Here is a 14,876-nt window from a genome sequence, read left to right as displayed (position 1 = left end):
ACTGTAATTCTATTTTAGTGCTTAAGGAAAGTAAGTTCAAAGGAAAAGTATAAACTACCGGTAATTCAAATTTTGTAAGTCAATGCTGTATTTAAATATTGTAAATGTAATGCTGTTGTAAATACAATATATCTATTTATATATAATTACCAACAAAACACTGGATAAAATGATAGACCTTATTTACAACTGGTCACATTAAAAAAACTCTTGCTAGCAAACTGTATCAGAATTTTGTGAACTTTACATTTTATGGTAATCATTTGTATTTATTTTAAAAAGACTTCACACTGCATAATTTAACATTTGCTATATTATCAGTGTGAGCGGCATATCCGGTGGCTATTTTGGAGGTAAAAACTTACTTTCGTCCCACAATAACTTGGAAAAAATTGTTGGTATTTATGTGATTTAAAATGCCCAAAAAGCACCATTTTACACCTTAAAATCCAATTTTTTCCAGGGGAAGGCCCCCGGACCCGCCCCTTCAAAAGGGAGGGAGGTCGGTGATTATTTATATAAAGAGACCAATGCTGTGAACCCCATTTTCAAAAGGCACCAGCCGCCACTGTTTACACATATAGTGTTATGTAACATTCCATCTCATTGTAGCAGTTAAAGTCGTAATCGTACATAAATAATTGTCTCCTTACTTACCATTATTCAAAAGCAACCAGAATTTAATATTATCAGTCCATCATCATCAAACTACTTAATAGATATAATTCCATAAATATTTACCATACGCAAACATTAACTACATCATAGTAAATATACAACATAGGTCCACCCAACAATCCAAAATGAACATGTCAAAAGACAGTTTTAAATCTAAGAGCCATAATATACAACCCTATTCCTCAGCCCGCAGTACCCAACATTCATCAGCTTACAAACACTTTAAATTGAACATTTAATTATGTATTTTCTTTCACGCTTTGAATGTTTCTTGAAGTAAAGAATTTTTTTGAGTCAAATACCACTTACAGACATAACCAGTCACATCATGCCATAGAAATATCACAGCATATACCGACTTAACCACAGGATAAATCCATACATCTTAAAAACCAACTAAATATATGTACAAAGTCCGATCTGACATTCTGGTCGAGTCATTGCATATGCATACAAATATGAGGAGGGTACACACAAGCTAAGTCATTACATACGAATACAAATATGAGGAGAAGGGACCATAGCATATGGATACAAATATGAGGAGGAGGGATGTTACCACTGGGTTGGTAACGGCGTCACCTGGTTACCTATGTTTTTTTAACGGTATTTATTTGTAATGATTAATTAATCTATATTTGTTTATTTCTAGTAGATGGTAATTTTTTTTATTTTGTTCTTCCGAACTTTCCCGTGTTGGTGCGGTCTGAACGTACGGACAGTTTGTGAAGTTGGTACCAGTGTGACTGACACCTTCGTGGTTTTTCGGTGGAGTGGGGGATTGCCGAGTGAGGAGCCGACTAGCAGTGTGTGGCGAGCGCCACTGTGGGGGAGTGCTGGACTGGACGCCGAAGTGGGCACATGGTGAAGTAACTTTCAATGAAAGGCACATAAGGACAAGAAATACAGTGGAACGCCAGTATGGGGTGTTCAAGCTCAAGCTGAGATTCCCCGTACTTGCAGTGGGCATGCGCGTTTCTGTTTATACAGTCATGGCAGTGATTGTGGCATGTTGCGTTCTCCACAACATATGTGTCGAAAACAATGAAGAACTACCTCCTCATGAAGGAGTTCCTGCTGAACTGGAACTAGAAATAGCCAATGGACAGGTGCCCATCAACACACATGAAGTTGATAATCAGTATGGAAATACCAGGGCATATCTTGTGAACAATTATTTTAACAATTTGTAACGTGTGATTTGTAAAAGTAATTTTACCTAAAACAGAAGAAATTTTTATGTGTACTTACTAACACATATATAATGTTTAAATAGTTGGATTTTAAACAAAATATTAGGTGTACAAATTTTACTTCAATCAAAATGTACTAATATTATAAGATTTGAATTTAAATTATTATATACTAATATATACATATATTTTCAGAGGATAACTAACAAGTTTTGACTGCATTTTTAATTTAAAAATGTTAAAAAATTGTTGAATAATAATAATACTGTGTAGTTAGTAAATATTTTTCTCATTACTATATTCTGTGGTGAACAAAATTTGTTTCTTGTGGTGATGTCCCTTTACCAAATACACAAAAAACAGCAGAGACCAAATACAATGAATGCCAGTAGATCAATTTCAGACCTTATTTTGCCTCCTCGTGGTAATGTGTCATAATTAACACACCTTGCAACAAAATGTGATCACCAATCTCTAATGATGCCTTTAAATTACATTTCATTACAACAGGTTGTGAGAACAGTTTAATTAAATTTGAACTAATGTCCTGCTAAATTGTTCCTTAAATACATTTATATAAGACATTCTAATCTCCTTACAAAATTATGTAAGTCTGTGCTCTAGGAAAAGTGTGCTTTTCTATTTTTCACGGTTTTTTGTACAAATTTATTAATACATTAAATTATGATAAGAATATTTTAGTAATCTCTAAGTACAACAAGAGTAAATATTATGTGTTTATCAGTGAAATATACATTAAGGTAATATTAATTTGTGGGCTTTGATATGTTCTCATGACCTAAAAGGTTCTTTGCATCCTAGAAATTTTGTCACTGTAGATTGACAAAGTGGGCTAGTACATGATTCAAAAATAATTAAATGATTAAAAATGCTTTGTTTTAAAAAATCCTTTGTTTTCCCTTGCTCTACAACGTATTATGCAGATTTTGGTAAAGGATAACAATCATCCTTACAACAAATAAAGTGTAAATTTATACAATACAAAACCATCTTCATTAATGTTATAATATAAATCAGTTATTCACAAATGCAAGACTACACAGTTAAGACAAACGCTATTTCCAGACACAAATAACTTTTATAAAAAAAATATTTCTAGGAATTAAAATTAACCTAGCCATACTGAAGGCCTGAGTATTCTTAAGGTGAACTTAATGTGAACTCCTTTATTATAAATACATTCGAGTATGTTCGCATACTCCACTTTTATTTAAGAACTCATATAATAAGGAAGAAATTAAAGGTTTTTCTGTTGAAAAGTCTTAAAAGAACATTTATTACAACGAATTTTGTATGTCCTAAAGGAATTAAGCTGATTTTTTATTTATTTTCATTTTCTATTAAAACTTAGTTTAAACTTAGACAAAATTACAATAGCTCCCATGCTGCGTCCTTTTCTTTGCTCGAAACAGCATCCGTCCTCTTATTTTTTATTATATTTTTATGCCTCTCAACTAGGCTCAACACCTTCATTTACTCATCAGAAGAAAAGTTTTGCATTCTTATACTCTCTGTTTCAGACATTTTCACACTACTTTGCAACGACCATATAGCTACTACTTTCTGTGAAAATACACAAAAATCCAATTACCGCGAACTTAATACACATTCAGATATTTGTTTACTGTTTAGTAAAAATAATTATTTGCCTTATATATGTCACGTGACAACACGTTCGAAGTACCAACCTGAAAACTATTAGTGCTTATATCTGTAAAAACCCTCGCTCTATGGCAAGCCAGTCCCTAACTAAGAAATCCCTACATAAGTGAATGTTACGATGGAGAAACCCAATTTCGTGAGAATTGACTTTAAGGAACGCCTAAACTTAAGAGTAGTGTGTAAATGAGGCTACTGGCACAGGCATCAGGCTGTGGTGCCTGGTGCCGGTCCGCCATCTTGAATTGTGACGTCACGGCGGCCATCTTGGATGTTTGTGACCTTGACCCTTGACCTTGACCTTGACCCAGACGGTCATTTTGGATCCGCCATCTTGGATCTGCCATCTTGGATGACGTAATTGTGTTTTCTCGAAAATTCCGGTGATGTGTTTTCCGCCATTCTGAATGATGACGTCACCGTTGCAATATTCGTTACGCCCGCCATCTTTAACTTTTTTATTTATTATCCGATTTTAATTAATTTTTTTTTAAATTTATAAAAAAATTCAAATGATAAAAATTTAATAAAAAATACTTAAAAAACAAACATATACGACACGGAGTTCGGAGTCCTCGGTTCGAACCCGGTGAGGGCAAAAAAATAAAAATGACGACCGATCCTTCCCCCGTGGTGGGTGCTGGCAGACTGACCCCCACCACTTGTACCAATGCATATACGAACTTACACCCCCCCCTTCCCCCCTCTCCTAAAAAATTATTTTTTTCGCACACGACGATCCACCCCTCCCCCACCCCCCTTTTTTAAATTATTATTTTTCATCGTAATAGCCACCCTCCATCACTACTCTAGTTTTTTTACCTCCCTCCCTCACTTTACCGTCATTCCCACCCCTACCCTCCTCCTCACCCCTATTCTACCTTTTAAAGTATAAATACCGGTCGCAGGACCCGGGGTCCTTCAGTTTTTGCCTCAGTTCCTCCTCCTCCGCTGACGCCGAGTACTTACTTCGTGCCGCGGAGACGTCCGTCGACGCCGAGTACTTACATCGTGTCGCGAGACGGATTTTTGTTTTTTCACGTAATAAATATAATCATGGTTTCGCTTGCCGAAATGCATGAATTCATTGCTGAAATAATCACGGGATATGAAGGGATGTCGTTCGATCAAATTCGTCAATCGCTAACTGCAACCATCTTAAGTACTCTTGAAGCATTTCCCGGAAGCGAGGAATTCATTCTGTATCTACACCACCGCATCCTGTGTACGGTGGAGGCGGTCATAGAGCTCCAGCAGCAGCAGCAGCAGCAAGACGCACAAGACTCCGGCATTGAAGAGTGAGGCACCATCGTCGCGGCATCCTCGTAACAAAACCAGCAACCGCAACATGTCGACGACGGAGGCGGCGGCGGGTGACCGCGTCGACGAGGGTCATCGTCAGAGCCCATCGATGTCGCCATCGTCCGACACGTTTTGGACATCTTTCGCAGAGGGGCCGTGGCAGCCGCACGTCCCAAACGAGGACGTCTCAGCCGTCGTGTCGCGACAGCTGCCCCGGAGATCGTCAACGTGGTTCGCCCAGAGGACATCTTCTATCAGGTACCCAGACTTTGTCGACCACGTCGGCGACGTCGTCGTCGACGACGAATACAGTTGTGGCCGTCAGGGCCACATTTAACCTTGTAATTAAATTTTGCTTTATTGAGGTTACTGGCTTTTAGTTTTATATAGTTTTATTTTACGTATTTTTACGGTTTCATTTTTTATTTGATGTTAATTCTTCTCTTTATATAATGGTTGTGACTGTTAATATTTTATTTTAAGCTAAGCCTTTTATTTTGTAACTATGGATTGGTAGTTACGTGATATCGATTGTGTTTCGCATGATTTCCACTTGGTGCGCTCCCGGCGGTTTGGCGATGACGTCACTGACGCGGCCGGCCGGGAGTGGGAGGTATCAGCTGGAAGCAACGAGCATACAATCATTCTGGAAGCGAGGACTATTGGCGGGACTCGTGTGGAGCACGCAGCATGTGACGGCGCGGGCTGAAGAGCCGGGCGGCAGCGGGCGGCTATGGGCAGGGTCAGCATGGACTCACCACGCAGGGCGACAGGGCAAGGGATTGCCCGGTGATAGACACTTTGAACAAGGTAAAAAGAGGCGGCCGCATTGAATTTTTCCCTCGTGGTGATAAACTAACTGTTGCGAAGATCATAATTTGAACTTTTCTAGTTTGGACGGAACTTTTGCACCCTTTTTGTGAGAAGAGGCCCATGTTTTTAATGTCACACATTGGTGATGTGATGACGTGTTTTTGTTAACGGTCGCCCGTTTGCCCGTTTTGTGGGACACGAAAGTTTGTTTTTAAAATAACTCGGCGTTTTGGAAAATTGTAGCGACGTTTTGAGACATTGGCATAATTAGCGTATTTTCAATTGGACTTTATTAACGCTAATGACTTTCTGCAGTATTATAGAGTGTATGCAAGGGAGTTTAGCCGCACGCACGGACTGATGTTAGTGCGTAATTTATTCATTTTTATGGAACAGTATGTCGGCGAGGCATTAGACTCTCTAGTTTATTGAGGAAGGTCAGCGAGCCGGCGGACGTCTAGAATGTTAACATAGTGGCAAGCTTGTAGTGACAAATTATTTCAAGGAAGAGAACAAATATTGAGAGCTGAGAAATACGTTTAATTCATGTTTTGTATTAGAACTTTTTATGTAGGATTTTATATAGAATTTTATATAGATTTATATATTTTTTTTATAATTGGTATTAAGGTAGGCCATCTTTGGGTTAACTTTTTTTGTGGCCACACCTCACGCCCTTCGCTGTGATCATTGAATTATTAGTAAGGCCATTTTTAATATATATATATATATATATATGTTGTAATCGTTATTTATATTTTTATAATATTTAATCGGTAATGATTATTTTTGAGAATGGATTAAGAGACTGCCCTTATTATCGCCTTTTTTTTGTTACCAAACGTGTATTGTTATATTGTTATAGTATATGTTATTTTTTGAAAATTATTATTTTTTAATAGTAATTGCCCAAAATCTTGCCTTTATTTGGAATTATGTTTGCTCTGCTTTGTCTAAAGTTTTTGGCCTGACCCCTGGGCATTGGTATGGGGAATTTTTTATGGTGTAGCCTTTCATACCTTTTCATAATTTATGGAATTTCCCTTCGCGCCCAGAGTGAGTCGGGGACGCAATCCTTCTTCCAAGTTAGGAGGAAGAAGGGTTACACGATGACGAAGATGTCACCACGTGGTGCTGGGACCTCTGTCCGGACCCACGCCCTCACGAGACTGAAAAGTGTGCCCTGTTCGACATCGGTCAAGAAAACTATTCTTTCGTACGATCAGGACAGCAGTGCGTTCAATATCAAATGTTTTATCACGGTTCCACTACCGACGTGTTCGCCACGAACATTACGTATTTTGAATCGTGTCGTGACGACATGCACTTTAGGCTTGAATGGGATTCCAAGGATCCCTTCGGTACCGTGAAACCTATAATTGCATATGACTGTACGAACCCAAATTGTGTAATCAAACTATGCCATCCGCAAGCGTATTTTCCGTGTTCGATTGATGAACTAAAGACATCGAAAATCGGTAACCGTAAATATCGCTACAGTGAACAGTGCGGTGGACTAAAACATTGTAGGTACATGTACCACGATGATTTAGGTTATTGTTCAAAGTTTGAGACACCTTGCTGCCGTGAACTGTGTCCCGTGGCCAGATCAAAACTATTGTGTGACGCTAACTTTAACGCAGCAATGCATATTCATAGGCAATGCAAAAATCAACCATCATATACTTTATAAATATTATTTTGATGTTGTATAGTTGATGCAGTGTATCTTTTTAATCAAAACGTGAACGAAAAAAAAAAATAGTCATGCTCTTTATAATTACTATTATTTTGTTTTTTGTATCTTTGTAAAAAACCTTGTAATCAAGAAATTCTTTTATAAATGTATATCTACAAAACGAAATTAAAATTCTTATAATGTTTTTGATGTTAAAGTATGTATTAAAAAAACTTGTTAAACAAATGAATATAAAAAAAACAAATCTACGTCTAAACGGCACGAAGAAGGTACTCGGAAGGGGGGAGGGGGAATTGGGGCAAAAAACTAATGTATGAGTGATGTATATATATGTATTTATGAAAATGCAGAGGAAAAAAAATAAAAAAAATTGAATGTTTGTGTTTTATCATAATAATAAATCCCCCAAGTCACTATACACACACACACAACGTTTTTAAAAAATACATATTATTTATAACTCCTTATGTCTATACGTGGAAAAAAAAAATATCAGTTCATCATTATACTTGAAAAAAACATAGCAGTTCACATTTATACTTGGAAATTTATAACAGTACATCTTTAACTTTGAAAAAAAAAATTAATTCCTTTCATCTTTATACTTGGAAAAAAATTATACATCTTTATACTTGTAAAAAAATTAATTATTTTCATCTTTATACTTGTAAAGAAAATTAATTCTTTATTACTTATACCTGTAAGGAAAATTAAAAGTTATTCTTTATAAAATAATTTTGTAATATATTGTTAGCACATGGCGACCAGCACACGTGTCCTTGAAGGGACATCAGGTCTGTGCCCTCAGCGCCGTGTCCCACGCTCCAGCAACCGACATGGAGGGGGAAGATGCACCTGCATGGACCAGAAGGAGAGGAGGGTATATTTTTGCAAAGTAAGATTTCCACCACCTCCACGCTGCCACCACCGCTGCGGCCAGGGGACGCCAGGCCCCTACCACCGCCACGGGCGCTGTGGAGGGGGTAAAAGTCGCCTCACTGCCCCGTCGACCGCGTAACGGAGCGGTCGCGCTTCTTGCACGCTCCCCGCATGACGCATATATACACGTACAGAAATAAAAAAAAATACAATTTATTACATACAAAGATTTATTTACACACAAAATATGTTTTACACACACACAAGTATTTATTTAAAAAAAAACTCATTGTTTTAAAATATCCTTTTCATCAATCCACGAGTCAAACTCTGGTCCATGATGCAACCATCGTATTAAGGCCTTACCCTTCTTACGCCGTAACACTTTTTCAACGAGAAAAGTAACTGGAAATTTAGTTTTCATAATCTCTTCTCCATAAAACGCCCCAGTTATAAGTTTTCCTTTCAGATCCTCGAGAAAATAAGTACGTGGATACGTATTTTTTATTCTACATACACAAAATAATTCTCCAGTCCAATTCCCCTTGTAAGGCCTGTGAAAAATTCCGCGATTTTTCGAAATCCGCACAATGTCGCCGATATTCGCTTTTTTCTTTCGCGAATCAAGTATATTCGTCTTGGAGTACACAGTTCGAAGCAGTCGATTGTCCTTTACGTCCTTCGGCTTGAGTTTCGTTGTAGAATGCACAGTAGAATTGTATTCTCGTACTAGTTTAGGAACTAAACTCAGCCACTTGTAATTACCGTTCGCTGTAAAATTCCTATACAGTTTATTCTTCATCGTACGAATCACACGTTCCGCCATTGATGCTTTGACACCGCTAAACGTAGAATAATGCGTAATGTCAAACTTTTTTTGAATGATGCATTGTAGAATTCTTTCCCGTCGTCCGTCTGCAGTAACGAAGGTCTTCGTTTATGTTTCAAAATATTCGCCATGGCACTCGTAACTTCCACAGCGGTTTTCCGTTTTAAGGGTCTAGCCCACAGGAACTTTGAATAGGTGTCTATGACTATGAGAATGTACCTGTAGCCCTTGTTCACACGCGAATATTCGCACATTTCGAGCAGATCAGACTGCCAATTGTCGTCCAATCCTTTGATTTTGATTTTTCGACGTGAATAATTACGTCTTGCGGGTTTATGCAACTCGCCCGCAATTGCAAACTTTAACATGATCACTATTCAATATATCCCGCTTCCCGTAATTCCTCAAGTATAAAAGTGATTTCGTTGGTGTGCGAATTATTTCCCACACTCTGAGATGCCTGTAGCAGTCTAAGATGATCAACCAACTCGTTCGGTTCGTCCCAATATACATAGTCCAATTTTCTACCAGTGTCGAGTTTATAAAGTCCGGCCCCTTCGATGTCTAAGAAAAGACTAGCTATCAAAGGATATTTCTCATGTTCATAATCTTTGAAACGACCCGTTTTCGGGTCATTTTTTGCGTAAACGGCGTTGGAAGCATCTAGCAATCTTCTATATTTTCGCAAATCCACCTCTGAATATCGCCGCGGTTTTTTACGAAACGAAAGTTCGCATAATCCACGAGTAAGTTTTATCACCTCTTTTCCATATTCAATATTATCGCCGGACACGAAATGAACCTCCTTCGAACCAAGGACCCATTTACTACCTCGTTTATGCACACCATACGTTGCGTCGCTGTTTCGAGGCACAGAGGAAGCCAGGTACTCGCTAGCGAGAGGACCGACTTCGAAACCTTTTTTTATTTCGAGGTTTCTTCCTAAGAGTTCGACCGACACGAACTTCGTCTTCGCTAGTAGATACGTTGGAATCGTCTGTTAATTTTGGACTTCGCTTTCGTTTGCCCGCGAACGTAGTTGACGGCTCTTCTTTTACTTCGATTTTAGTCGGTTTCTCGTTTTCGACGTCCCCTCGCCTGGCTATGAAGCTATCGAGACGGGCACTCAAGGGCTTCAATTTTTCCTCTCTTCGAACCTCGTCGCTTAATCTGTGTTGCTTGGCGAGCAAGTACTTTGTTCGTATGGCCTCGATGACATCGTGCAGTTGCTTAGCCAAATCGGTGTTAACATCCATAATTTTTTTTCTTATTTCGAAGCACCTTTAGACACCAGACGTGAATTAAGTTTTGACAGAAGAGACTTTAGGTCGTCGCGTCTTTGTGCATTCGAAACTTCGATCATGTCGCGAATTCGAGAATCCGAAGCTTCCACGCGCTGGTCTATGGCTACGAGGTACACTATTATTTCGTTCTTTGCGCGTTTTATTTCTTGGCCGAGTAGCGAAATGTATTTACGTATTTCAGCATCGTGTTTCACGGTGCATAGTTCGGTACGCGGAGCTCGACTGCTATGTCCAAATTTAGAAATGCTATGATTCATGTTTGACGATAAACTGATCGAAACCCTGCCTGTACCTGCCCTTATATAGAGGCCAGTCCTTTACAATGACTAGGAATCCGTGTTCGTCTTTCCAACATAAGGAACACATGTCTTTGAATTCCTGAAACGACATGTCGGTGTTTACGTGATCGTCGTAAGCGTGGCGTAAATTAAGTTCGTCCATGCGAAACAAAACTATAACATTCGCATTATCACGCAGCAAATGTTTGGGTATTCTACCGTACGTCTGACACAGGTATACGCAGTCCACCTTGGCGTGTCTGCCCATGGAAAAGTACTCTTGTATTATGCCTTGTTTCTCACAAGCCACATCATCAAACACAAACACGGAATTAGGCTTTGCTTCGTCGGTAGACACCACATCGGAATTATCGCTAAACGGAAAATACTCCAGACCAACCACTGAGCGTAGAACAGCGGCCAAGCGCTGGTACTTTGGCTGTTGCAACGACTTGGAATACAAGTAAACGTTCTCGAACCGAAGACCGTTTGGCTCCTCCAGTAAACTCAGTAAAACGCACGTTTTACCGCAGTTTGACGGTCCTGCTATGATGCAACGTACGGTGGACGGTAATAATATACCATGTCGTGATTCACGACCGATAGTTTCATCGTCCTGCGTAATGCACACGGGCAAACAAACATCTTGCTTGACTACCTCCATCGTACTGACGAAAATTCTATAAGAGCAATCGTATTTATTGATTTTAGGTCAGTTGCATGTAATGTCTCGAAGAGGCAGGAACAAACAACACATCGGCGCGGGACTCGTAAACTCGCTGATAAACAATCTACCATTCGAGCTACACATTCTCGGCTACAGATTTTGCGGCCCCGGCACGAAACTAGCGAAAAGATTAGCTCGCGGTGACGTGGGAATTAATTCTCTCGACGAAAAGTGCAAGCAGCACGATATTGCATATTCATTAAGCAAGGATCTGGAATCTAGGCACAGAGCAGATCAGATATTGGCACAGGAAGCCGAGGAAATAAGCAAATCGCCGGACGCGGGACTAGGAGAGAAAATCGCAGCCTGGGGCGTATCTAAAATCATGAAGGCAAAGACGAAATTAGGAATGGGTGCTCGTCGCCGGACCAGGTCTCGCAAGACCAAGAAGCGCAAGATACAAAGAACCAATAAGAAAAAGGGCGGTGTTTTACCGCTGCTGGTGCCCGCTATAGGTGCACTAGGCGGGATCGCAGCAGTCGCGGTAAATATTGCTAGAGCAGTCAACACTAGCAAGAACCAGCGAAAGCAGTTGGAGGAAGCACGTAGACATAATTCAAGCATGGAAGCCATTGCCATCGGTAAAAAAAATGGCGCAGACTTACGGCCTCACAAGACAGGCCGAGGCATGAAAAAAAATCGTGTAAAGAGAAAATCCTAAGTTCCCTACCGAAACGACCGCTCACCAACGTAGATTTAATAAAGTACGCACGCAAACTTAAAATACCAAATTTCCGCGGCTTGTTTATGCGAAACACTTTGCCCAGCAAGCCAAAAATGCACGAACGCGCCATAATTAATTTAGACACGTCGGCGGGTCGCGGCACGCACTGGGTGGCCTATGTAAAGACGGGGAAAAAAGCCACTTACTACGACAGTTTCGGTAATTTACGCCCTCCGCCCGAACTTAGGCGGTACCTGGGCGGGACCACTACGATGTTTTACAATTACGAAACGGAACAGAGGCCTAATCAAACAAATTGCGGACACTTGTGCCTGAGATTTCTGACCAAATATGAACTATGAAAAACAAGTATATTTTTTCTTATATAAAATAAACGTACAGTAGCGAAAATCAATCAGTCATGTCCGTAACACTCATATTGACAGGTCGTAGCTCGCAGCTACGAGCCACATTCTACCCGCCGCTGGACTTGAACGGAGAATGGAGCATCGGACTCGTAGATTTTCAAACTTATAATGCCATACCTAATATCGACGAGGAAAACTGCAAAATGTGCTTCTTGAAAAGTGATGGAACATCAGCTCGGGAAGTTGCCATACCTACCGGCGCATACGAGTTGAGCGATATTACAAATTACATCAAGCAAGCCCTGTCTCCAAACACAATTTTCGAATTGCGAGATAATCCAAACACGCTTCAGTGCGAACTTTACTGCAGTGAAAATGTCGACTTTACGAAACATGGCACCATAGGTACCATGCTCGGATTCTAACCGAAAATATACGCAGCCAAGACCTTGCACGTCTCCACGCGTCCTGTAAATATCATGTCGACAAACGTAATATGCATAAACTGTAATTTGACAAGTGGAACGTACCTCAACGGAAGACTAACCAACATGCTACACGAGTTTTCGCCAACGGTTCCGCCCGGATATAAACTGGTCGAAGTACCGCAAAGTATCATTTACGCCCCTGTGCTCGCCAAAACAGTACACGAAGTGGTAGTGGACATTGTCGATCAAAACGATAAACTAGTAAATTTTAGAAACGAAGAAATTACACTACATCTGCACTTGAAGCGATGGGACTGATTTTCAAGGCCTATAAATCAAATAAGCGACACGAACCCAGGACCAGTATGTTGCGAGGCCGCGGCGCGTTAACACATCTTAACGTTAAGTATCTCCGCAGTTTAGGCTACAAAGTTCACAAGCATGGAAGATTGTTTAAGCGTGTCAGAAAGAGCTCAGTTTAGTGACGATGTAAATAAATTTGAATATCACTGCTACGCACCCTACCTCCAAGGGCCGTATATGCCCGGTAGAGAAATACGCATCCCGGTACAGAAACAAGACGTTTATACTCTACCCTGCCAGTTGTTTATTCGTATAAGAGGCACGCTGACAAAGGCGGACGGATCACATCCCACAACTGCATACTTCGGACGAAACGGAATATTGCATTTATTCGAACGAGTTATTTTCGAATTGAATAATAATGCGATCGACGAATCGTGGGACCTGGGCATTACTGCCACAATGAAAAATTACCTGTCTCTAACACCGAACGACCTGAGCGCGACCAAAATCGCAGGTTTTGGAATGGAACCCGATTTCAAAATTCCCATCTACGAATCTGGAAAATTCGAAGTTAGCATACCGCTTTCGATGCTTCTCGGCTTCGCGGAGGATTACAAGAAAATATTAATTCAAGCCCGCCAAGAACTCGTGTTAATTCTAGCGACAACGCACCTGAATGCCGTCGTGGGAGCACCCGGAAACGACCCCCAGCCGGTCGCAGTAACCGTCACGAGCACCGAGTGGTTTGTTCCGCACATAACCGTCAGCACGAAGGAAAGAGTCAGACTTTTAAGTTACGTCAAAAAGGACAAGACGGTCGAAATTGCGTTCAGGAGCTGGAATCTCGTAACGTGCCCCTTACTGACTCAGAATAGACGCAATCACTGGGTCGTCAAGAAGTCGAGCAGTACAGAAAAACCGAGATATATAATATTAGATTTTCAGACAGACAGACAAATGAACCTCAAGACCGACAGATCGGTGTTTGACCACTGTTTTATGGAAAATGTTAAATTATTTTTAAACAGCGAAAGTTACCCGTACGTGGACATGAACATTGATTTTGAATATGGCGGTATTTCCTTGCCGTATCACATGTACACGCAGTTCCAATCTTCGTACCACGGACGAGAATCGCACCCGATTCTGAGTCCAGACACATACAAATCATTGGCTCCGCTAATCGTATTTGACGTGAGCAAAGAAGACGAATCGATTCGCAGTTCTATGATTGATTGTTGATTGGAAATTTCCACGAAAGATGATGTACCGCCACTCACAACGGCGTTCTGTCTAATCCTACACGACAGAGTAATTAATTACGATGCGTTTTCAGGCCTCGTGAAAATATTGAACTAGATAAAAAAACATATAAATACGTCTGCATGTATCATTACATCATCAGTTGGTTTCAGAATGTACTGCAACCTGCAGGGTTTCCAGAGCCAAAACGGCTTTGTTCTCAAGGAAATTGCCGTCACTCACGACGGCCGGACTCGAACCCGCAGCTTCCGACCCCCGTATCCTTGGAAACTACTAGACGAAAAAAGTAAACGGTCGAACGAATGGCTATGTAAATATTATCACGGACTAGAGTGGAACGAAGGAAAAATTCCGTACCACCAAGTGAAAAACACACTTCAAGATTTACTACTGCAAAATCCGCGTGGTATAATATACGTTGCCGGACCTGAACAGAATAAATGGCTACGAGAACTGTGTGACGAC

Source organism: Bacillus rossius, chromosome 6 (assembly GCF_032445375.1).
Source record: "Bacillus rossius redtenbacheri isolate Brsri chromosome 6, Brsri_v3, whole genome shotgun sequence".
Lineage (NCBI taxonomy): Eukaryota > Metazoa > Arthropoda > Insecta > Phasmatodea > Bacillidae > Bacillus > Bacillus rossius.
The sequence above is the reverse complement of the archived record's forward strand: the minus strand, read 5'-3'. Positions refer to the sequence as shown.